General features: G+C 33.6%; 1 protein-coding gene across 1 annotated transcript in view; it reads right to left on the bottom strand.

Annotated features, from left to right (window-relative positions):
* LOC118733266 (tetracycline resistance protein, class C) overlaps positions 1 to 2,331 on the bottom strand; it is a 20,505-nt gene extending 18,174 nt beyond the window's left edge. The window contains exon 1 of the mRNA XM_036462600.1: positions 1,159 to 2,331. The gene's annotated coding sequence lies outside the window, so the exon portion shown is untranslated. The remainder of the gene's footprint in view (positions 1 to 1,158) is intronic.
* Between the last annotated feature and the right edge of the window lie 24,922 nt (positions 2,332 to 27,253).

Below are 27,253 nucleotides of genomic sequence, written 5' to 3' on the forward strand. Positions count from 1 at the left end.
CGTATTTCTTCTTTATTTACACTAATTTCCAAAAAAAAACGTTTACTTTGCCAAAGCCCAATATTTCTTATTCTCTGAATAACAATGGTCTTCCAAATGCTGTAAATTACACATCTGACGACAGTAATAAAATAATTGAACATTTTTAAACAATTTCGATTTTTTTTTTGCCGAACATAAGGGTCGCATTTTTACATTTTTCATGACCACCACCACCACCAAATCTCAGCATACCATCCTAATATTACTAAATAGATAAAAGCTCGCCAAAAAACATTACACTTTTGCTTGGGAAATAATTGGTTATTCCAATAGAGCAATTAAAAAAATGTATTTCCGAATGTAAGTGTCGCCCTGTGTTATGTAAAAAAAAAACTAATTCGAAATTGCTTTGCAAAAATACTTTCAGCAAACTTTTTTTGTATGCTTGTAAGGTGATAAGGTCTTATATAAATGCATACATGCATACATATGTAATGTACCACTAATTTTGTCTTATATTTTCTACTAAGCTGAAGAAAATTACTAAAAAAAATAACAAAGTATTTTATTACTTCCACCAGAAATTTACAGCTTTTTTTTTAAAGCCTTCCGTTCCATAAGCTCCCTTCAATGCGGCGGCGACCGTAACCAACATGCAATGCAATCTCGCAACAACAAATATGTAGTATGTACATACATACAAAGGTACGTATTGGTGAATTAGCTCAAATTATTTTTAAGTAGCCAACAACAACAATAAGTAAATGGAAAAAATAATCAATGCTGCTGCTGCAACTAACTAAGCAGTTTACACAATGCCTGCGCATAGCGTCAGCAATAGCAACAACAACATGTATATAGACGGCAAAATAACAAAAACAACAACAACAAGTAAATAAAAGCCGATTAACGATTTTATTGTAGTACAATAGAATTTAAAATAAGCGCAGAGCAAAAAAAAAAAAACAAAAACGATCTGTAAAAGTGCCATACAAAGAATTGGTGCGAGTATGTTTAGAAATGGAAGGAGTAAGTATTGGAGTGTGGGAGGCGGCTGGCGGTTAAGGTTAGTTATGCTGTTGCAGCAGTGTTAGTAACTAGTAGCTCATAATTGATTTGGTTTATTTAAAAGTATGTAAAATTTAACTACAAATATTAAATAATAAAATTGCTCACCTCTATACGATTGTAGCTTGAAAGTCACGAAATTTTTTCCACAGCTAGCCAAAAACTGCAAACAAAACGCTTGCTGCACCGCAAGTTTGCACGTAGAGTTTTTTGTGTAATTTGCGATGAGAAATCAGAAAAAAATCACAACCGTAAGGTGAATAATTTTTTTTATACATAAATAGGGCGTAGGTATTTTTTTTTTTTTTTAGTTTTCTGGTTCACAGCTGTTGCAACATATTTAAGTTTTTTTTTTAGGTTATGGAGCAGCGGATGTATTATAAATATCAGTAACAGCTTTCAGATTGTCAATTAAACGTTATTTTTTTTTTAATTAGCTTCGGAAATTTTAAATTATTTTATATAAAATTCCTTCGAGTTCATATTTTTACTTACAAATATTTTTTTAAACTTGCACAGAAATTTTAGTAGGTATCTATAGACTTTCTTAATTTTCCCCTCTTCCAATCAGTTACTTAAAAAGCATCCAACAACACTCATACGCTCCCGAGTCCCGCCAACTGCCAGGAGAACACTCATACGCAAGCGCGTACCAGTTTGTGGCATAAATGCTAGAATAAGCTAAAAATTGCACTTCACTTTTAAAAAATAGTGCTAAACAGTTTTGAATTGTCCGTTATTAAAATGTACGTATATAATTTTCAGTTTTTTTTTTAACTTCTTTCGTAAATATTGCCACTTGTTGAGCTGCACCCATTCCATCAACAAATGCGTGGCATGCCTGTGCTCAAAAGCAATTTCTATTAGCTACTACTACTATTACCTCCAAGTTGCAGGTATGTAATTTGATTTTTATTGCATTTTTACTGTTTCTCCATTTCTTTCAGTACTTTTATTTACGCGTATTGCAACTACTTTTTCACTATTCGCACACCTTACATGTATGTATGTATGTATGTATGACATTCGGCTTATTTGGCAGCTATCCAAATTTTGTTACTCTCACTCTCTCTCTCCCTTGACTATAACTTCAATTTTTTTTTAATTCGTTATTACTTTGGTAAAAATTGTTTTATTTATTTTTTTGAACCTAAATGGTTTTACTGCTTCTTCACATTCGCCAGCGTATTTCGAAAGTAACGATCCAGCGGCGGCGACTTTAGCGCAGCGACTAAAATTTGAATTTTGCGTTTCGAGTTGATGAAGTCGCGCGCGCATACTATCCAAGTCGAGTCAAGCCCAGCCAGTCAAGCCAAGCCAAGTTCAACGGCTGCGTCTACAGCTACAGCTACACAGTTGAGGCAACGCAAGCGCAATATGTACGTATGTACATACATACGTATGCACAATGCGATCTATCAAACGTACAAACAAAATGACAAATTTATATAAGTACATAAGTATGTACATATGGATGTGAGCCAACATACATATGTATGTATATATGCACCTATATGTGTAAATATGTCACCGTCGTCTTTGTCGCCGTCGCTGACTAGGTAAACGAAAAATTTGCACACAAAAAAAAAAAAATTAAAAAGATGGAGAAAAAAGAACAAGCAAGAGGCAGATGCGACGGCTCATGGCTGGAGATTAGCCAACAGTGGCGTTCATAAAAATCCGTGCATCTCAATATCACCGTTGTGGATATAATAAAAGGCCAGAAAATTTAACAAAATTGTATACGTTGCTTTTTGCTTCGGTTTCATGTCTAGCTTAGTTTAGGTAGAGTAAAAGTTTAAACTAAATAAACGCTGCTTTTGCTCCTACCTCTTCGCAACAATTCAGACTTTGCTGGTGTGTAGCCCTTTTTTTGCCAAAGGTGATGAGCTCCAAAATTTTGAATGAGTAACTCAGGTCGACTCGTGACCGCTTAGAATTTCATCGCTGTAAACAGCCAGTAAGTCGGCCTCAATCACTAAAGAGCTTGCCCTTTATAAAGCATTATTTCGTTAATGTTTGAAATACCTTTGTGCACCCTACAGGCGATATTGCCTACAGTTATTGATAGATTTTCTACACATCTGATACATATTACTGCTTTCTACTTTCTTTTGAAGTGAAACTTTTTTGCGTTCGGTTGGGAGTTAAATCAAATATCGATGGAAGGAAACAGCGACACACTCGTTGAACTCTAATTTCAAGCTCGAAAGAAGAGAAAAAGCGATAGACGAAGGTAGGGAATGACGGGGGTGGTTGGGTACGATTTAAAGTATGAAGATCAACATTAAGATTAGGATTTATGTATATCTATATATATGTAGATACTATACAATATGCGAAGGCATTTTTTGTACATCGCATTAGATCTGCACCGTTCGTTCGATTTTCAAAAGTGAGCTGCTTAATCAAAAAGTGTGGCCAGACGCTGTGCAATAAGGTTTTATTTTTTCGAAAAAAAGTTGCCATCTGTACAAAAATTGAACTCGTTCTTCGATATTTTCTCAAAAGGACTTGCCACCTGTGAAAAAGTTAAATTCAATCATTTAATAAGGAAAACGTTAAGATCAAGACTTAAGTTAAGACTAAGATTAAGGCAAGGATTAATTTTAAGATTAGTATTAAGGCTAAGTTCGAGATTAAGAATAAGATTAAGATTAAGACTAGGATTAAGATTAAGGGTTAGATTTTGAATAAGAAACGATAAATTTTTCAAACAGGTGGCAACCCTGTTAAAAAAATATTTTCGGCAGTAAAATTTGCTAAACCTCTTCAGTTTGATATTCAGTGTATCATACCAATTAAATTTGATTAAAATTAAAATGTAAAAAAATTAAAAATCAGATGGCAACCTTCAACAAAAATATTTTCGGCTGTAAGCTTTCTTAAACCCTCTCTTTTAGCAGCCATATTACAATATTTGCTTTATCTTAAACTTCATTTTGCAAACAGGTGGCAACTCTCAAGTTTTTTTATTTCTATATTTTAAGTTAGACCTCTAGCAACGCATCGGGGAAACTGCATTCAATTCCATGCATTAGTTTTCGAGTGATGCGCGTACAAACATACGGAAAGACAGACAGACAGACAAAAATTCAAATAATTGTTGATTTGACTTCTGTTGCTGAAATAAAGACCCCCCATATATTTCTAATATCTATAATTTATAGACATCCCATCCCATCAAAAATGCTTTTGTGGAAATTTCAAGACCCTACCCCATAATTTTATTCGTTTTTATAAGAACTATTATTGCCTATTTTTATAGATTTTTTAAAGATCATTTAGAGGTCGCGACCTGTCGATTTAGGTCAGAAAATAGGATTTTGTAGATTTATGAGTTTTGGAATGACTATTTTTGATTCGATTTCAAAGATCGAATATGATCTGAGAAGAGGCTATATAGGCCCTTAAAATGGTATATAATAATGTATTGTCGGACTAGGCTTGTTGGGATTTTTTATCGGGTACATTAAAAAAATACCCATATTTCTCTTATTTTTTTAAATTTTGACTATCGATAATTTCTACAATTTCCAAATATGGAGTACGATCTAAAATCACATCTATTTTCAAACAAACTGATACCTCATTTATTGCAATCGCATAAAAATTGTTGAATTTGGACGACTTTTCTCAAATACGGCCTTAAATTTAAATTTTTTATGTACCGGACTTTCACAGTTTTTGGGCAGTGTGGCTAAGGAGTTCATCAATATTTATTCAAAATTGATACATACAATCGCTCTTTAGCAAAAAAAGTGGGTTTTCAAGAAATTTTAGGAAAATTGGTGTTCCCGAAAACAAGAGATATTTCGAATTACATTTTTTTTATAGATGCATTTGTACAGCATCGTTTGATTTCTCTGACCACCACTGTACATATGCACGTATGTGATTACAAGCATATGTACAAATATCTAGTGGCTCTATCCACAGTCGAAGCGACTAAATTACCGTCTCACTAAATGACTGATTGCCTAATAGACTGGCTGTCCGCTGCGTAGTGGGTTGGTGACTACGCCAGTCTACCGTCTTCATTGGTATCTCACTGGGCATATTTACTAGCTAAATAATAAATAAATATTTGGCGCTTACACATTTACTATTGCTTGGCCGAGCTTCTCCTCCGATTTTTGGTTTGCGCCTTGATTTTGCCACACGAAAAGGAAGAACCTAGACTTCTACGCTACCTCCGCACGGCAAATGGGTTTAATGAGAAGCTTTTTTTTCCGAGGAGAAATACATGGCAATAGATGTTGATCGGACCAGAGATCGAATCCGGAACCTACCTAGTGGTAGTATGTACCTCTAACCACTCAACCATGGCGCCCGCATACTAAGTGAAAGAATAAATAAAAGCAACTAAGAGCCAACAAAAATGTGAACAGCAAAAATATCAAAGAAAACATCTTACACTTTAGCTGTGATGCCACGCTTGGTTTCGCGTTAATTCTTGGTTTTATTTGTCACCGCATTCATTTTATTTATAATTCTTATAATTAGTATTTATAAATTCCTTGTCTCATTCTGTGATTACTTAATTAATATTTATCAACTTTGCTGAGAGATTGTTTTGTGGTTCCGCATTTGTCCATTGTTGTGCTGTGTTATACGTATGTATGTATATGTTACCGACCAAACCCGATCTTAGGACAAACTAGTTTTGTCTAGACTAAACTAGATCAGGGGCCACAGTATTTTTGCGCAGAACACCTTTCAAGTTTCGAACCATGCCCAAAGGATTGTTTGTTAAGGATAGCATATATCTCGCTCCGAGCTTTTCAACGTTCCTGGGCAGCTGTTTCTCTTCTTTGTGCCCGCCGTATACCAATTGTACATAGAGCTTTTGAAAGCTTTAGCGCGTGTGACTATGAAGTGGCCAAAATTTATCTAAAACCATTACTTCTACCTTAAGATAGGAAAGAGTCAGCTTCAGTGCTATTAAATAAGAAGAAGAAGATAAGGTTAATTTCAATTTTCTAACCACCTAGAAAAAGTGGGTTTTTGCCGCTCCCAGACTACTGTGCGACGCCATCAATGGAGTAAAATTTTGGGGAAAAAAATTAGCTTATGTGTTGCGCTAAATATTTGGGCTTATATATATGCATATATAGTAAATCGATTAAATAAAATGGCACATTTGAGATTTATATATAGTAAATAGATACATAGATTTGTTGAAAAATTATAGTCGCAATGAATTTCACACTCCAGCAATTCTCGCTATGACACGAAATAAATAACATGTGTCAGTCAATTGAAGCAAATTATAAAAAAATAATTTTTATAGACAAGCAATTATATTTAATTTATCTAAACTGCCACTTTATTTAGCTGGGAAATTATTTTAGTTTTATATATTTTTTTATTTACTGTGAAATAACACAAATAAACTGAAATTTTAAACTACTTACATAAATAAGTATGTTGATATTATTTTTATTTCAACTTCAGAATAATTCGTTATTAACATTTTCATATGTATATGTGGTTGTTTCAAAAGCTATCATTAGTAGGTATGTATTGAATTTCGCGCTGTTCTGTGGTAATTTTAATGCATACTTATATTAACAAGTGAAATGAAAAACAAAAATAACACAAAAGCAAAACATAATGCGCTACTCCATATCGTTTATAAGTACATACATATGTACATCGAGATGACTTTGTGTGTGTGCATTAACTTTTCCGCACGCAAATGTGCCGCCAGTCAAGATAATTAATTACCTTTTTTGAACTGCTATAAATTGCGTAAAAACCACAATTTTAATTGCTAGTATAGTGATTTTTGAAATGATTTTATAGACAGCAGTCAATATTTTTTTTCGTGTTTTTCCGTCTGTGATAAAATTGTTTGTTGTTTTTCCTACGGATGTACGTGTACTGATTGCACGAAATTAGAATGTAAAACAGAAAAAGTGTTGTGGAAACTGCTTGCTAGCAAATTTAATTGCTTAGTTAAAAAAGGTTGTCAAAATTCTAAAAACATACGCGTGGGTCATTCCATGTAAAAAAGAAAAGCGACACAAATTTTAAAATGCTCTTATTATCTCTATTTCACTAGTAAGCTCTCGCTAAATGACCCACATTGCATTAATCTGTTGAAAAATATTAAAATAATTAAAAGAATTGGTAATTTTTGTCTCTAGAAACCTTTACTTCATACAAAATTACATTACCAAATTTTCGATATTTCTCAGAAAATTATATTAGCCTGATTTGTATTATAAATGAGAGCCTATAGTTTATATATTACAACACAAAAACACCTTTCTTAAAATTAAGTATTTTGGCTAAAATTCATCGTTGCGTGCAAAAAGGTAAAATAGAGTTCATTTCAGTGTCCCACCAGTCACAATGGAATGGCCCATATGTAATTTAATTCATTTGGAAAGTTTAACGGTTTTCCAAAAAAAAAACTTTCCAATTAAAAAATCCATTTTCCCTTATTAAAAAATAGAATTTGCCAAGAAAAATTATATCCGTATTAACTTGGTTTCGATATTTGATTTCTTAAATACAACTGTCTGCCGCTACTTGAAATAAATGGATAAGCATTACTTAAGCCAACGATATGCGCGAAATTTCGCTTGCAGAGATTTTTAATTTTAAATATTATAAAATGTTTAACAAACAAAAGGTATACTTACAGTGGCGGGAAAATAAAAAGGGACGTCACATTTTAACACGTTTTGGCTAGTTTTCTTATAGTCAAGTAATGTTTATGAAAATATAGCTCGTTATTTAACAAAAACCATGTAAGTACGTATTTCCGGATTTATTCAAAAATTAAGAAAATTCGACAAAAATACATAAAAATTTCAAATCATAAAAAGTTTTGATATGCAGTTTTTTAGCCGATTAAATTTGAGTGTGATAGAGTGCAAGTTCCAAGTTGCTAAAAAATCTCGTTAATTTTTGATAATTTCCCTTTTCTTGCACATAAAAGAAATGTTGGAAAATACCTTGTAAAATTTTTCAAATTTTTGTACGAGGTCTGAAATTCAGACTTACATGGTCTTTGTTATGGATAATGAGATATGCTTTCATAAAATAAATAATAAACCAGAGAAAGATAATCCCACCTCGTTGAAATGTCGCGTCCCTATTTAATTTCCCGCCACTGTATGTTTGTACATACTTGTACTGAAACAAATATTAACAGATTGCCAGAGAACAAACCCATATTTGCTAACAGTGGAACCACATTTTTCGCTGATTGCGTACAGTTACCGAAGAAGTAGTCAATTTTTCACCCAGCCCTGAAGAGGGCAACCCAGACGCATTTTTCCATAATAAAAAGAGAGAGGTCATGTTCAGAACATATCTACTTAAATTATGGAGGTAGAACTTTTCCATCCTGTTGTGGTAATAGCACTGAATGTCATTTTTTTTTTCATTTTCTTAAAATTTCAGACCCTGTACTTGATTTATTCAAACAAAATTTAAGTAAGAGGTACGACATTTTAAGAAAAAGCAATTGCTTATGGTGTTTTCGTTTCTACCGAAAAACGATACTTTCTCATTGCCCTCTATGTACAAATACTAAAAATAGGGCAATGAGAAGGCAACATTTTTTTGTATAAACGAAATCACCATTAGTTTTTATTCATACGCCCCATTGTAATACTTCATTTAACGTATTAATAAAATTGAGTTAAATTTGTTTAACAGCTGGCAAATATCCTTAAAAATGTTTTCGAAATTATTAACTTGGTTAGCCGTGCAAGCTAAAGGCTTAATATTATAGTATTGTATCGGTGTGCTATACCAAATTTCACGTCTACCTAACAATTAGTTTTAGCTACTACCACGTGTATGCATCCCTGGCACTTAAACAGATTGTCGGCAACAAGACTGAACTCGTAAAGATTTGCCAAAAGTCTTTCATTTCACATCCACATTATAATATTTCATTAAATTGCATTTAACTGTCAAACAGGTGGCAACCCACTTCAAAAATATTTTCCAGATAAATCTTTCTTAAACCTGTTCCGATTGATATAAATAGATATTGTAATTGATACATATTTCATTTAAGTTTTTGATCAAAATGAATGTGCCTTCTAAACAGGATGCAAAAGCCAGCCGAATATCACAAAACAAGGTGGTGTACTAGAACAGCTTATTGGATATTTTTTACTATACTTGTGAGTAACTCAAAAACAAACAAAAAATCGCTAAAACTCTTAATATATATTTTTTCCTTTAAATATTATTGCCTTAAAGACGTATGCATTTTGCTTACCCAAATTTTAGTTGCCAATTTAAGCAAAAAAAACTAACATTTAGTTTTAAGTGATTGAAGTAATGAAAAATGGCAAGTCATCGTAAATAATTTGTATCACAATATTTATCGCTAATTTCAAGCATGCACTGAATTTTAAATATCTCAAGTGTGCGCATTATTACCAAAAAATGTTTAAATATGTAGTTCCTAATTGCTCTTTCTTAAATGGTTTTAACAAGGTTAAGGCATTTTGTAGTTCCGACGCTTGTTTATATTTCTCTTCCTGTAATAATGTTTTGCATGCAAATTATTTTTCAAAACCAGCTTTGTTCGAAATTGAGTGCTCACGTAAATCTCTGTAGCGATGTGTGTTTAAAATATAAAGAGCTAAATAGTAACTATTTTTTTGTTTATGTTTAATACAATTAAAATGCATTAATCTTTCAAAACTTCGTTCGTTTTTAAAGGTTATAGTTTTTTTTTTGTTGAAGATACAGTTTTTTCCTTTAAAAAATTCACAGAAAATCTTGTCTATAAAAAGATTTATTTTGCTCGGTACAGTTTAGCTATGAGGAGCGCGATGTCTAAGCAAAATGGCAGGAAAAATCTAGAAAAGTCTTTGATCCTTGCCTCAGGTTTATGACGAGATGTTCGAAGATCGTACTGTTGTTTCGTTTGTTCAACGCTATTACATAGAAAAAAATTTGCAACGTACTGCCAATTAACTAACAATTACCAACTCGCTTGTCATTTTATATAATTTGTTGACTTATTTCTAATTTTGTTAAAAGTAATTTTGTACGCCTGGAATAATTTAATTTAAATCGTTCCGAGTTTTTTATTCTTCTATTTTTTGGTACATTCTCGTATACGTATATGTATGTATGTATTTATATTTGAATTAATCCTATCCGTTGTTAGCGTTTTTCGTCGCGCTCTTACCTTTTTGCTACACGATTTGGTTTCTTTTTTTTGGCACATTTTTTCTGAATTCACCTTAAATTACTTTTATATTCAAAAGCGGAACAAATATCGCGAATGTGCGAAAATCATAAAAAACACGTTAAATTTAATTTATGAAATTATAAACAATTCATTAAAAATAAGCTGTCTATTTATGAAAACCTTGCTATTCAGTTCAAATGAAACTTTTTTCAAATTAAATGAAATGTTCTTAAATAACTTCTAAAATACCTTTTCTGTGGGGTTTAACATAAAATTATATCGAGCCATAACCGCCAAGATAAGGTAAGCAACATTTTTTTCAAAATTTTCTTTTTAATGCAGAAGTGCTTCTAGATGCTCCAGGAATATTTCTGCATCAAAAAGAAAATTAAAAAAAAAAACGTCGCTTACGTTATTTCGGCGGATAAGGCTCGATATGCTGGCAAAAAATTTAATAAGCATATATACATTATTATCGACCCTATATATCTCTTATTTCTTGTATTTTATGGATTCTTGCATTAACCATAACTAAAAAGAAATTGCGTAACTCTGCTTTCAAATTTATATATTAAACAGCTCCTGAAGATATGCTTGGAAATGGTCCTTTTACTCTTTGTAATTTGGATTTAGTTTTGTTGCGCGTGTAATTTTTATTTTTTTGTAATTTGGCCCAAATTGAACAGCAGCGGAAGAGCAATAAGCTGCGTGAATTGCGTTTTTGTCTTTAAACCAAAGCCAAAACTGGTTTCTCAACCGCTATGAAAATGAAGAAAATATATATATAAACAAACTTTGGCAGTTTAAAGTCCAAATATATAAAAAAAAATATTCAAAGCAGCTATTTTACTGACCGTAAAGAAAAGCAACGCATAACAGCAAGTTCACAGTAAACCAAAAAACGAAGTTTCATTTAATTTGACTAAAGTTTCATTGAATCTGAAAAAGGTTTCAGTCAATTTTAAAAATGTTTTTCCTAACCTGAAAAAGGTTTCAGTTAATTTTGAAAAACATTCATTTAAACTGAAAATGCTATATATGCATTTAATCAAATAACAAAATGTTTGGTGTTGATTTTTACATATATCGTTGCGCTTAATCGATATCGTTGCAACTTGCAAGTCAAACGCGAATATCAACAATTCATGACGTGAACGTAGAATATGTGCTATGAATTTTAAATACTGCTGAATCTGAAACTCACGTCTAACTTGGATTTTGAGTATTTAGTTAGATATTGTTGCAAAAAAAAAACAAAATAATTTTTGCAAAAATAAATTTAATGCAAAATATAAATACATAAAAACTTTTAATATTTGTGTATACCAATAAGGTTTCGGTTCCACCACGAAAAATCGAAACAATAAATACACACATTTGCGCAAGCTTAACCTGCTTGAAGTTAATTCAATTTAGTTGCCGTCAAGTGATGAGGTTGCAGAAATTAAAGAGCAAAATTTATAAACAAACAAGTAAGAGCAGCGCTGTCTTCGGCTATGCCGAAGGCTTCATACCTTTCATGAACATCTGAAAATTTTTCTTTCACAGCTTACATAGTAGATAGAGGAGATACATGCATATATAAAATATCATATTTAAACAATCAGAGGTATGGAAGATATACCTTATATAGCACCAATCTAAGTGATTTTCTCTGCTGTGTGATCGGTATGTAAACCGAATTTCTCAGTAGACTTTGTTTTATTATTTATACAATAGCTTACGAAATTTATCGGTTTTAGCTGTCCAAATAAATTAGTTTTACATTAAAACCCCATATCTGAACAATCAGTTATATGGAGGCAATATATAAGTTACAGTGACCCGATCTTTGTTAATTTTACTGTAAACGTTTTGTTGATAATGAGTGAAAATAGTGCGGAATTTCATGTTTCTAGCTGCATATATGGAGAAAATATAACAAAGAATATCATATCTGAACAATCATTTGTATGAAGACTATAGGTTATAGCGACCCGATCTTCGCCATTTTCACTGTAACTATTTTTATGATAATGGGTGGGAATATTGCGAAGTTTCATGTTCCCAGCTGCATAAATGGAGGAGTTATAACAAAAAATCGCATATCTGAACAATCAGTTGTATGGAGGCTATAGATTATAACGACCCGATCTTCGCCATTTTCACTGGAAGTATTGTTTTGATAATGAGTGACATCAGAGCAAAATTTCATGTTCCTAGCTACTTAAATGGAGGAGTTATAACGAAAAATCTTATATCTGAACAATCAGTTGTATGGGAGCTATAGGTTATAGTGACCAGATCTTTGTAATTTTCACTCTAAATTTTCTATTGATAATGGGTGGAAGTATTGGAAAATATCATGTTCCTAGCTGCATAAATGTAGAATCTATAACGAAAAATCTCATATCTGAACAATCAGTTGTATTGGAGCTATATCTTATAGTGGTCCGATTCTTCCGGTTCCGACAAATGATTAATACATTATAAAAATACACCCACCTGCCGAATTTCACGAAAACTGAGAGACTAGATTGCATACAAACAGACGGACAGACAAACAGATAGACAGACAGACAGACAGACAGACGGACAGACGGACATGGCTAAATCGACTCAGCTCGACGTCCTGATCATTTAAGTATACATTTTGATGGGCCTATCTCTTCTTATTCTGGTACTTACAAACATCGGACCAAAGTTATAATACCATTTCATGCTCATGAAAGGTATAAAAAGCAAAAAACAAAAAAGCAGATTAGCAAAACTTGCATTTTGTAGTATATAGTATACCATATAGCAGCAAAAACAGGATGAGCAAGCACTCAAGTGATTGAAAGTGAAACGAAACAATAAAAGCGACTTGAAAGTTGGGTTAGGTTAGGTAAGCTGGCTAGCCACATTAAGGTCTGTAGCGTTGTCAGATAAGCTACGAACCTGCTCCCAGGAAACAGATTCGCAGGGACAGGACACTCACATAATAAACGCTGCATTAGTCAGAGCTAGTTTAAAGGCGTGGGATGCCAAAAGGCAATGTTCCGTTAGAACACCCACTAGTAGCCTAGAATCGTCCCTCTTGAGAGATAGGAGAACCTTCATGAGCTTTATGTCATACGCTCCGCACCCAATATTAGATCCATTGTGCCCCGGAACCCAGTACAGATGTACGGCAGTACCAGTATGTAGCAAATCCAGAGTTGTCCAGCACTCCGCCACACTTCTCGAGGAAGTGCGGTGCGATAGGAGCGCCTTTATCGCGGCCTGACTGTCGATGTCGAGATTCGTCTGTTTGTTTACTAGTTTACTACTCAGTAGCTCCGCCGCTCTCCTTATGACCGAGTGGAAAATGCTGCACCACTTCGGCAGCTTATACTGCCGCTCCTACGACCTTCTTTTTCTTCAACCCGTCTGTGTAGACATTCACCGAGCCAGCACTCCTCATGCACTGCATGCCAGCCGTCAACCTCTATAGTGGCTTCAAAGTTCGTCCCAAAGTGCAGATCCGCGATCATGTAGTCAATCCGTCCGAGTAAAGTTGGCGACGAGTACCAGATTCTTATTTTCTGAGTGACTAAGCCCCACCTCGGCTGCCCAAAGATGAATCTCACGAAGTGATTGGCTCATAAGTGAGCTGAACGTGAACAGGCAGTTAGCACTTTCTATGACAGAAATATCATCCGCAAATGGCGTGAGTTCGGCAGGTCCTCCGTCCGTTTTAATTAAGTATCCTGTTGATCGCCAGCGACCAAAGTAGCGGCGAAAAAGCGCTCCCCCCCCTCCCCCTCCCTGTGCGGCGTACCTCTGTAAACCGGTTTGGTGATCTTATGTCGTCAATCCGTCCGTTTAAAACATTGGAAGTATGCCTTCCGTCTATCACAACATGGACGATCTTCTATCACAACCATATTGTTTTGTGGGTAATTTTTTATTGAAACTTGGCGCTACAATTTACCATGCTTTGGGGGCTGGAGAAGTCAATCGATTCGAAGTGGAAAGATCAGAAATCAAGCTCATGGCCACTGTTTCTCGGGAATGTGATGGTATTCTGTTCATCGACTGTGTTCCTAAAAGACTACACTGAGTAGAGACTATTATGCCACATTGTTGACAAATGTGCGTCAAGTCGTTGTCGAGAAACGGAGGGGCAAATTGTCCAAAGTAGTCCTGTTTGTGTAAGACAATGCACCCGAGCACACTGCGCAAGTTGCAGGACATGCCCGGGCCGAGACTGGATTTGATTAAATCAACTACCCACCATACAGTTCAGGTTTGGCCGGCAGCGATTACTTCCTGTTCTCCAATTTGAACAAAAACCTCCGAGGACGAAGATGAGCATTTCGAAGACAAAGACGGCGAATATTTTTTCAGTGGGTTTAAAGCCCGGTATGATAAATGTAAGAAGTGCATTGAAGTAGAGGAAGATTGTATAGAAAAGTAAAATTTGTATGCCTTTGCATCAGATATTTTAATACCTTAGGCTCAAAACTTTTCCCCTCATACGTAAATGCACCTTAGGTTTTAATTAATCAATATTTTCTAAATGCATACCAATTGTGAAACTCATAATGAATCTGGTCTTCACTGCCCAATCCTATTCCAAAAAATCCACCTCCAAAAAAGATGTTTATCTTTTAAAAACAAAAAAAAATGCATCCCAGTAACCGAAGCCAAACCGCAACTACAATAATAACTACAAGCGTGTAACAAAAGCTAAAAAAAATCCCGTGCTAACAACTGGTATGTAGCCAAACTTCTGCGGTTTTAAGCGCCAAAATATTACACGCTGTTACAACACGCAACTCACAACTGCACAGTGCATACCACAGCAAAAAAAAAAAAGATGCACTCATAATAATGTCTATGCAATCTTACATAATAATAACAATAAATCAAATATTTGGAAAGAAGAAATAAATAAATTTAATAATTTAATTGAATAATTTGGTTTTACGTAGTGATAACTGCAATTTCGAAAGACCGTAACACATCTCTGCCTTAGCGCTAGCAATTTTAGCGCACGTGTTGGCACTAGATATCTTACGAATATTTGCATTCGCATTCGCTTATGCAAATTATTCGCATCATTCTAAACATTCGCATCGACATTCACTTGATGCGTATGTTTTGCGAATACGAATGTTCAACAAGTTCTGCTAAAAGCCTTATAAGCAACCTACACGAAATTTTATATTCCTCGAGCGAAAACGAATGCTCGGATGTGGAATCTGGGGACATTAAAAACGTAAAATTAAAGCTCAATTGAAGGCCTATCTGAAAGAAAATCTAGTCGCTCTCGACGAACACAAACTCGATTGTTGGAAAGCTAAACTAAAATTTATAAATTGACGGATCTGGCTCGCAAATAATTGGGCGCTCTAAGTAAGCAATTGTTCAGCGTTTCATAGGCGAAAAGGCGGCAAAATTACTTTTTCTGAAATATAGTTTTCCTTCTTTGAACTTTGACTTTTAGATTTCATGTACATATGCCTGTAGTGTAACACCGGTTTAATGTGCAAACAATTTTTTATATTCCAATTTTAATTTATAGAATAAAATGAGTTATATAAGCAATGACTTATGTAAGTTGATTATAGCTTTTTTAATGTTATTGCCAAAAATTCGCATTCGCACATTATCATTCCGAAAATTCGCATTCGCATTCGATAAGGTGAAATATATGATATTCGTAACATCCCTAGTTGGGACTGCTGGTTGATAAAAAATATTATATGTACATATTCGCAATGATTAAATCTTAGACAAATCGGCGTTTCATCACATTTATTTTATTATTGATTTTCCACGCTACAAACTAAAGTGAATTTCCCAGCTCATTCTCGAATACTTAATTTACACGACAAACTCGCGTATAATGTGCGCAGAGTGATTAGTTAACAAATTTAGTTTGTTAATATTACAGTAATTTTCTATGTATGTATGTATGTATGTTTAAGGAGTATGTATAAAGACAGGGCCGGGCCCCAGGGAAGGTGTTTTAGGCGGGCCATTTGAATTTATTTATTTTTTGTTTTTTTTTATGTCTTCGGAATATTTCTGATGATTTATTCAGTATTACCTATAATGGCTTGAAAAAAACAATTATTTCACTAACTACGGAAAGCAACATTAGTGCAAAGATAATTTATAAAATTTCACCGACTTCAAAAAAGGAGTAAGGTTATCAAATCCAATAAGGCAGTACAACAGAACGCAGAATAACTCTTGCTTGAACTGAGTCTTAAAATTTTAATGCATTTTTGAGGTATGTAACTCGTCAAAATTGTGTTTTCTTCTTCATTTTCATCTTGGAACGTATCTAACGGGGGGTTTACACAAGACAATTTCGCGAAGACAATAGCAATACATTCACACTTTCATGATAATACTTTCACACTTTTTTCAATGTCTTCGTCACTGCCTTTGATTTTTCGAAGACAGTAGTTTGGACAATTCGGTAATGTTTTGTGCTAATTTGCGAAAAAGAGGCAAAACATAGTCGCATAAAGCCACAAAATTATGAAAAATGTATTTGTGTTTGGAATTTTTACTAAATGATGCGAAATTCACACCCTAACGACGGACGCTTAAAAGTGTATTGTCTCTATAATTGACTGGACGCCTACTTGACACAATAATTTGGAAACTAATACGGTGTTTACATGAGGCGATTTTACAAGGCAACTTTTAGTTGAAAGCAACAGGCGCCTGGTGTGAACGGCCTTTCAACTAATCGCCTCCAATGAAGTTGGGGGCAGCCAACCTTTGATGCAACTAATCGCCCCCCTGACCAGCGCTCTCGATAGGTCTGTATAAAGAGCATGCTGACGTGCTTACCATGTAATATACTACTATTTGCCGTCCATCATGTTTATATCTACAAATCTAATCAATTAAATTGAGAATGCGCAATTAAGTGTAGTAGTTAAGTTTACCTAATATTGGAATATTCCACGTTGCAAGTTAGTAAGTACAATAAATAAGCCATGCATATTCATTCCAAATACTTATACACTCGTATTACGGCATCGTTACTTGCTTATGTTCCATTTAATTGTTGTCTTTCTGTGCCATAAGGTCAAATATTCGCATACATTGTATAAAAACTATTTTCAGCCAGTTATTTTAAGTATTCTATTGCCATGATTGTAAATAGTTCTATTTTAATTTTACAATTTGTAAGAGTAGGTAACTGCCAAGAATGGTCGAGGCGATTTGCTTACTTTATCTTGTAGAAATCTCATTATCGTTGTAGTTTTGCCCAACCTGCATTGCCTAAATTCCAATCTGTGTAGAAGTAGAGCACACGAGCTCCGGAGAGTGCCCAGATTCTCTCTATCCGGGGCACTTCCTCAATCGCATGATAGAGGAATCGCTGATTAAAGATTACCACGGTAGGCTTTCGCCGAGCAAAGATGTGCGGAATAAAAAAAATTTATTCTCTTGAAATATGTCGATGAAAGTCTTAAAAAATAATAGATTTTATAATTCCGGTGGAAAAAGATTACCGATTTTTTTGTTTGTATGGGGAGTGATGCAGTCTAATGTAGATATGTATGTACCTATTAATTATTGTACAATTTACATATTTTAGCAGGCAAATAAAAAGTATAAATGACAGACTGGCTAATCAGTTAGTAATACCTACTGTTACAAACATATACACATGTACATACATATCGTCACCTGAAATGCAAAAAGACGTAACTAATAAAAAAAATCTAAACTCACTTTTTGATTGATATGATGGATTTCATCGAATTACAACACCTCGCTTCGTTTTATGAAAAAAAAATTATTAGTCACGCCTTTTTGCATTTCAGGTGACGATTTGCATTTATGTATGTAAGTATGTATGTATATACAAATTAATTGAGCCGCAATCGAGCATTCATAATTGCAAAATAACTTCCTGCTGATCAAAAATTATAAAAATTCCAAACACTGAATCTTAAACCTTATTCAAATTAGATTAATAAAACATTTTTTGTAAAATTTAAATGTTTTAAAAAAATTTGGAAAATTTTTTAGGACCAAAAAAACCATTCGGTTCAAGAAACTAACTAAAATGTAAATGTAATATTAATTGGCAAGTGTAAGTGGAGATTGTCGAGAGTCGCAGAGTGCAACGCCCCCGTATAGCTGCGGTCAAAACTAATAACCGTACTACAAATGCGCCGAAATTTCGTGTATGCGCTATTCCGCACTTAGGAATGAAGAAATGTGGAAAATGGTAAAAGTCGACGCGCTGCCACGCCCGCACCTCTTGTGGGCGGAAATGGTAAATGTTATGCGATTTTGATTAAATGCGCAGTATATGCTAGTTTTAACCAGAAAAGCATAAAACTGAAAGAAAAATCGCAAATCTTAAAAATTTATTTTTTGATGAAATTTTATGTGCCCTGCTTGTTTACGCCAAAATTTTTCAATTTTGAAGATAATGAAGATTTTCTTACTAACCATATACATATACACTTAGCATGCGTGTATGTATGTTTGTACAAGAAGTATATCTTCTTACCAATTCAATTGCCTAACAACACTAGCTCGTGTAAGATAACACGACGAATAGATATATGTAGGTAATTTGAACGACTAAAAATCGAATGAAAATGCTCACGTTTTCATGTTATTAAAATAATTACCAATATATTTCGCATTATCAAAGCAACATTTTCTACGTGTCGAACAAGTCAGGGTTGTAATTTAAGATGAAGTACATACTTTTCCATAAAGTACCTTTATAACCGTATACATACAGACAAAGCTTTGCAAAGCATATTGCTGCTAATATATTATAAATACGGGATAGCATTTAAAGTTTTAACTTGCTCAGATATGTATCTATGGATTAGTGGCAGCGTCAAGCTTACTCTATTCTACAAACAACTATAATGCCGCTTCGTTAATAAGCATATGATTTTAATCGCTTTGTTGCAGACACCAAATACATTAGGTCGCACTGAACTAAGTATTATGCACAAATACTTTACAACTTTGTATACATATATATATACATTGCTTGCAATAAATTGTGTAATGTGTAAAGGAAAATCAGAGAATGAAAAAAAAGCAAGGCCAAGTGTACAGCTGTTTAGCAAGAGCTTATTGAACGCAACGTGAGCGACCGCTGCGCCTCCGATTAAATTTTTCTCGTTTGCTGTTGTACAATGCTGAATGATGTAGTCTTCTTCATTTTCTATACCTATTTTATGTTGAATATTTTAATTTATAATTTTTTGTAATATTTTTTAGTGTTAAATCAAAGCCATCATTTGTTTAGTTAATTTTCTAATAACCGCAATTAAATTTGCTGCAGCGTCATGGTGTGTGAAGCATGAAGTGCATTGAGGCATTAACAGAGCCCTTGGGCACAGCTTTTGAACCCACTCTGGGCTGACAATGTGTAAACAAACGCAGAAAATAATAAATAGAAATCCACACTTTTTGCAGCCCCTTGGGTTGATGGAGAGTCATTACGCTAGAAATATGAAGTGCAGATACAGATTCAGATATATGTAGATACGGATACAGATACAGATACAAATACAGACATAAATGCAAATACAGGTACAAATGCAGATATAGATTTATGGTTTGGCTTATACCCTTGCTCATCAAGGCATCTTTTATTGTGTTATATCGACGGCTGTGACGGCACTATTTCAGAAAAGTTTTCAAGAACGCTCTACTTCAGATTTTGGTTGAAAAACGCCCCATTTCACAATTTTATTTAAAAACACCCTATTTCAGAATTTGATTGAAGAATGCTCTATCTCAGAATTCGGTTAAAAAACGCCGTGTCTCAAATAAAAATGTATTGAATATGTGCTGAGATAGGGCCTTTTTGAAAGGGCAGCTCAAATAGGGCGTTTTTGAACCGAATTCTAAGATATTGCGTTTTCCAACTGGTTGCCGAGATAGGTCGATCTTGCACTCAGCCGAGGATATGGAGTATTATCAAAAGTTTTTGCGATGTAACTTCTTTATGTAGGCAGCATACCACTGATTGTTGTAAATGAGTTTTTGTTTTCTAAGTAGTTGAGGTCGAGAAAAATTTCCCCCTATTTAATTATCAGTACCAGGTTGACCGAGTTTTGCCAAGTTTTCAAGATTTGGATAGTTTTAAAAAATATTTTCGAAATAAACAAAAAAAAATTGGATTTCGATATTTATTAAGTAAATTCCTTACTCTAAAATTTAGGTGGCAACCCTATTCCGAAACACGCTGGAATGAATGGAACATATCTTGAACGTATATGTACTATGTATACATAAAAAAAATGTTTACTGAAATTAACAAAATAAAAATTGGTATTACATAGAAGGGTGGCAACCCTGATGAAAAATATTTTCTGACCAAAGTTCTCAACAATACCCATCTTTTGATATCCATATTGCGATGTTTTAGATAAATTGTGTAGAATCGAAAATAAGTGGCAACCTTACACTATTATCATAAGAGACCCATGAATAGTAATATTTTATCTTTTTTTTTCTAAACAAAAATTAAATAAATATGCGATTCCAAATAGGTGGCAACCCTATTTAAATATTTTTGCATTAGGGATTTTTAAAATACCTTCCATTCGATACCCATATTATGCTGTTTTAATTAATTTGTAACTAATTTCGAAAAGGTAGCAACCTTATACCAGTCTTCTCGGAGATAATGCCTATTCAGATAAGTTTAAAATCCAAAATATTATCTGTGTATATACACAAGAATTGCTCGTTTGATGTAATAAGATATATAAAAAAAGTTCCCAGTGAAATCAGCTTAGTATATTTTTAAGCTCAAAAACAACTGATTAAAATATCCGTAATAACTGCATATGTAGGTTGAAGTTTAAGTCTCTGATGTTTGTGAAAGTTATAAAGACAGTACCGTCCTTACTTGTTTATTTATAATTTCAAATTATTTTCTAGGATTCTACATCAAGCTGAACCCAGCTTCACCTGACCTTAATAACAAAGGCCTGCAATGATTTTCACCTTAATAAACTAATAGGCAATTTGAATAGGTATTAGGTACTAAGCTATGAAAATAATAATAAAAAAATTTATCTAAATTTTCCGAGAAAATTACGTTTATCATCATTTTTCTTAGTGTTACCGCATATTAATGGCGTGGACTTCGAATTCCCATAAATCTCTGATTTACTTAGTCTCTTTAGGGGTATTTTTAAGTATTGCTATTTGCTTTCTTTTCAATACAAATTTCAGTACAAAAATCTGTAGTTAACTGCCGGTTCTGGGTTAACTACGCACTGTGAATTTAGCACTTAGTAAAAATTGAATGATACATTTTTGGCTTTCCATGAAAATAATTAAAAATACTAAAATGCGCTGGTCATCAATAAAATAAATCTCAATAGGCTAGAAAAAAAACAGGCTGTTTTTTAGTTAAACATATTAAAAAAAAAATACACCTAATTGTTGTAAGGTGAAAATAAAGTTAAATTTCGCAGGCCTGTGTAATTAATTGACAGTTGCCTCGTGTTATTCACCGCTCTGATTTTGTATTCGTTTATAATATTTGTATTTTTTGTGTTAATATTTACAATAAGTCATAATGCGACCGTAATATCAGGCAATACCTCTTTTATTAGCATAACCATTTAATACCTGCTGAGCGTAATGAAAAATAGGAGGGTTTACAAAAAATTTAAATACGGCACACACGTAGCCAGAGGGGCTAAAGGGGCTGCATCGCCTTCCACATTTTTACTGCAATAAATATGATTTTTTATTGTCAGCATGCTTTGGTCTTTGGTATTCTTTAATTGTATGCTTAAGCTTTAACCGTTTTAAGCCCAAAAACAAAATGCATGTAAATTTGATGGACTTGCCTTGAATTAAATCATTTTATTTATTAACTAAATAGTTGGGAGAAATGTAAATTTCTCATAGTCAAATCTGCTTTCTCAAGCACATACATACATTGACTGAAAGAAGTGGTCACGTGTTGATTTTTTTTTTTTTAATATTCGCAATGTTTTTCGAGTTAAATTTTTTTTTTGCTTTTTCTTTTTTTCTTTCTTTAAAAATATTCTTCTAGCTTTAATCAAAAACCATTTAAATCAAAGTATCAAACTTTAGCAAAATTACAAACTTTTTAATTTGAATCTTTAGAACATTTTTGACTTAATTTTTATGATTTTAATTTATCTCTTATAGCCTATTTCCACTAGAGGCCTAACTACAGTTAAAAGTTCAAATAAGTTCCAAGAATTTCAACATGGGCTGAGCGGCAAGTTTTGTTTCTTAATTTTTGCTTTTCTCGCTTCGTTCTGTTGTACTTAGTTGCAGGAATTACCCCCTTCGAGTTGTAATCCCCTTGGTCCAATAGGCATAAACTGCAGTTAAGACTTGGTGGATATAAACTATTATATTTCGAATGCAATCCAAGTGCTATATTATAATTCACAAAATTCGTGAGAGACTTTATTTTCTTCTTTTTTTTGCTGTTAAGTTCCCCCAAAAAATATTCCTGGCTACGGACCTGGCATACGAGCATATAATAAAACCAAATATTCGTAAATAAAATATTTGTATAGCTACCTAAAGTTGAAAAGTTGCCAAGTCCACTCTTATCAAAATTTAATTTTTGATGCAGAATAACAGATAATGAGAAACTACATCGAGTTTTCGTCTCTTCTGAACAATTTCAAAAAATAGACTTGGAACCTTTTCATGTTTAGGTAACGATATGTATTTATAATATTGCTTCCGCAACGATTTAAGCACTTGTTTACTCAGAAATTGTGCGAATACCAGACAAAGGATCATAAAAACGTAGCGGAAAAAACCTTTACCTACACTTAAGTCGTCATCACCCAATCAACGCCTCTGCAAGTCACTAACCAACCTAGCGGAACCCTGCCCGCACTAGCCTAGCCGGATGTTAAGAGCTTGATAAATAAATGAAAACAAATGGCAATCTCAGCTACACAAGAAAAGGCACATGCGCGCTGATAGCGACTTAATATTGGAGCTCAAGCTGATGCTGCTGTTAACTATTTTTTGCTGGCTCCCCCCCCCGTCCTTGCTCCACACTCCTTCACTGGTGCCTAGCTGCAACTGCTTTAATACGAAACAATGGACCATAGCAAAGCAAAGCAATACGACAAAAAGTTAAAACAAAAAGTAAAAACGCCTGCACTGAGCCGGTAAGCGGCAAATAAACACTCTTTTTTTTATTGATGAATTGTCGCTGTCTGTGACGAACTTGATGCTAATGTAGAGATATAGATGTAAATGGTTATCGCTGGCGGGGACTGGAGTTTGCGATGATGATGGTGTAGCTGCTAATGAGATGCTATCACCGGCAACAACATCAATAGCGCCCTTGGCGTTACAATCTGTCATTTGCCAGCTTGCTATCTAGTCAAGTAGTAGCTGCAGAAGCTATCAGGCATGGTAATGCACATACACATACATACGTATGTAGTATATATGATTATTTACATATAAATTCCACGCATCATGACAATGTCGCGGAAATGCAATGCTTAATAAAAGTATTAAGAGGATTTGATGACGCTAATACGAGTAGAACATTGAGATGAGCGTCAGCGGCAAAGAGGAAAGTAAAACAAAAGTAAGCAGCGGTAATTATTAATATTTAATGGGTATACCTACATACATATTTACATAATACGTATACGATAAGGTGGACCTATTTTCATTCACTCTTTCACTCACTCTCTTAGTGCACCTACATATGATTCTCTTACCATTCTGAAAATCTGCATTATCTTGCCACAAAGCTGGATTTTTTCGAAAATTTCTTGGAAATGTTCAGCCAATTGATTTTCTTGGAACTCAACATCTTCTTCATCGTAATTGGTATGAAAGGAATTTAATTTTTGTGACATTCCGAGTTTCTCCTCATTTGAAACATTATCGCCAAACAATGAAAACGCCATGCATTCATCTGATAAGTACCACATATGTGTGCTAATTTTACTTTTTTTGACAGTTTTCCATCAAAACTTGTATAGTCAAGCATATCTCGTTGATATTAAATGTTTATTATAAGGTGATTCTGCGGTCACAGTGGAACGAAACCAAACTTTCCTCGTACTATGAAAAGCCATATGTCTCGTAATTTAATTTTTCGTGCGGCGTTAATTAAAATTTGTATTTAATTATATGGGACATTCCATACCAAAATGGACGGGGTTCACACTTCATGTGTTTGATTTGTTTCAAATCTTTAGAATCGATACTTAAATATTGCGCAACAATCAGAGCTACCATTTTGATTTTTTTTTTTTTTGAGATGGCATATTTTCACAAACTATTTTTTTATCAAAAAATTTGTATGCGAAAAATTTTTCAAGAAAAAAAATTCAAAAAAAAATATTTCTTTTCATAGAGAATTTCGATGTGTGTATTTGTGAATTTTTTAAATTTTTTCCTCGTCCCATTTTCGAAATAATTGGAAAACTTTTAAATCGATTTGTTTTTGTTTTCCTAATGTAAATTTTTTTAAGAATGTATTAATCAAGCACAAATTTCATATTTATTTATTTTTTATGTTTATCCCCTAAACCTAAAAATTTGAAACAAATCAAACACATGAAGTGTGAACCCGTCCATTTTGGGATGGAACGCCCCATATACAGTTTCAGCGAATAAATGGCTTTTGACAACCAGCGCGCATTGTGCAGGGGTCCAGAGGATCGCAAACTCATTATGTGTTTTAAAAACACTCCCAAAAATATAAGAGTAAGCTCCAGGTGCTTCTTTTAGCCGCCTCGAGCGTGATCGTTTGCTAATTCAATCTTGCAAAAATTAACTATTTATTTCAGTTTGTATCATTGAGCATTGTTTCAACATACTCAGCCTTGTAGTTGGTTTTATTCATTGAGGACCAAACATATCTGAGTCTTATTAAGGGAACATTTACTCCGGATGTGTCACCCATTATCGATTTAAATGCAGCTCGTAACGTAAATTCCATGTTATAGTGTAGACAAGGAAGATATAACAAACTATGGCCGATTTTTTGTTGCAATATCAGAGCTGCCCCATTTACTCGTTATTATGTTTTTCAGCTGTAGATTAATTATAATAAAACACGAGAAATATTCGGTGTGCAATCACGCTTTTATTCTTTTCATTCGCCTAGTCTGTTCTTGTCCATCTGCGCACCTGTCAAACGTCATATCCTATTTCTTTAAGGGTTGCTTCAGATATTGTCAATACAGGGTGCCTCGTCGCATACTACAACTCGTAAACATTGTGGGGCTATGTCTAATCCAGTGGAATTATCTATTTTGGAAGCACTTAGTAGTAGTCGAAAAATCGTAACTGCCAACCGATCTACTTTCTCAAATTCAGTCAATGTTGGGAACATTTTCCCATCCCAGTGAACGACGACGAGCTTTAGCATTTGACGCACAAACATTTCTTTCAATTTTTTGCCTTGTAAATACTATTAAAATTTCATCTAATGCCGAATTTCCACTAGGCATTGAAATGACAAGAAATGCATGCCCTTTAAAAAAATGCCATGTGGAAATGAACTTAATGACTATTTTTTTTTTAATGTAATGACACGATTATTTTTTAATGCCCGATTTTGTCATTTGTCATTTTTGCCATTTAATGCCTAGTGGAAATCCAGCATAAGACTTTAGGCACCGCCTCCTATCGGGCCCAAATTTTATATTTCATAATTTTTCAACAAACTTCACGTTTTTACAATTAAAAAGTAGATTTTTTGACTTCATACAAATTAGGTCCACCTTAATAAACAACCACTATGTTATGTCTGTGATTGATAAGCTTTGATAGAAAAAAACTTAGATTTGTATTTTAATATTCCAATGCATAAGCACATCAGTGTGCGACCGTTGATGCTTTGATGGGTTGCGTAGTCTTTTTCTTTAGTACTTCAGAAAATTTATTGTCTATCAATAGTTATTCAACCATACCTAGAATTAAAGTCAGTAACCACATATGCATGTACGTAAGAGGGTCTCTTGAACTCGCATGAAGAGATAATCAATGGTCTAAGGTTCTTTCACCCTGCAATAGAGTCAAATATGCATTAAACCAATATATGTATTTTGAAATATTCATTGCACATAACTTTCTAAAACAGCTAAGCATACATACATATCGTCGCCTCAGAAAACGGATGACGAATGTGCAAAATCACGATTTTTTTATTTTGATGCAGATTTACTAAGTTGGACATGCTCTTTCGATTTCTGCGATCCATTTTTTTATATCTCCATTAGTTTTTGAGATATTTCGTGCGCATTTTGTCGTATGTTACATAATATTAATGATTGGGTATGCCTTTTGTTGTATGTGCTGAAAATGCGTCACATACGACAAATTCCCATACAAACGTACCTTTTTCTTAATCATAAAACGTTTGTCGTATGTGACACATACGACAAATTCCCATACAAATGTAATCCTTTTTTAATCATAAAACATTTGTCGTATGTATCGCAAAACTTTGAACTTACGACAATTGGATGGTCCTCTACTATAACGATACAATTAAAATTGAAAATTAAACTAAGTAACTAATTTTAAAATTTTAAATTTTTAAATTTTAGCTTGCACTGAGTCTCCAATGAAATGAAAGAGATAAAAATGTACAAAAGACTGAATTTAAGTATTGTTTTTTGTTTTTATATAAAGAAAACGTATGTTCGTAACATATTTACAGCATAAGAGATGTACAGATTTTTTTTATTAAATACATGATTATGTTTTTGTTATATTTTTTCTAATAAGTAATCATTATTTAACAAATATGTCTGTTTTTTTCATCAAATTATACCATCGTCGTTGAAATAGATACTTTACTATTGTCGTATGTTCTGTGGACAAAACAAAGTGGTGAGTAAACGCTACTTACGACAAATGTATACGGAATGAAAAGTAAATTTTCTCATTAACGTTAAGAGATATTAAATGTAAAAATATGGGAAATCAAAACTAATAACACCAACTACGTCTCCTTCAAAAGTTACAAAAATCTACCGTACAGTTTCGGATTAATTCGACCTTAAA

The sequence above is a fragment of the Rhagoletis pomonella genome, unplaced genomic scaffold (genome assembly GCF_013731165.1).
Source record: "Rhagoletis pomonella isolate Grant_MI unplaced genomic scaffold, Rhpom_1.0 Rhpom_scaffold_00002, whole genome shotgun sequence".
Taxonomy (NCBI): Eukaryota; Metazoa; Arthropoda; class Insecta; order Diptera; family Tephritidae; genus Rhagoletis; species Rhagoletis pomonella.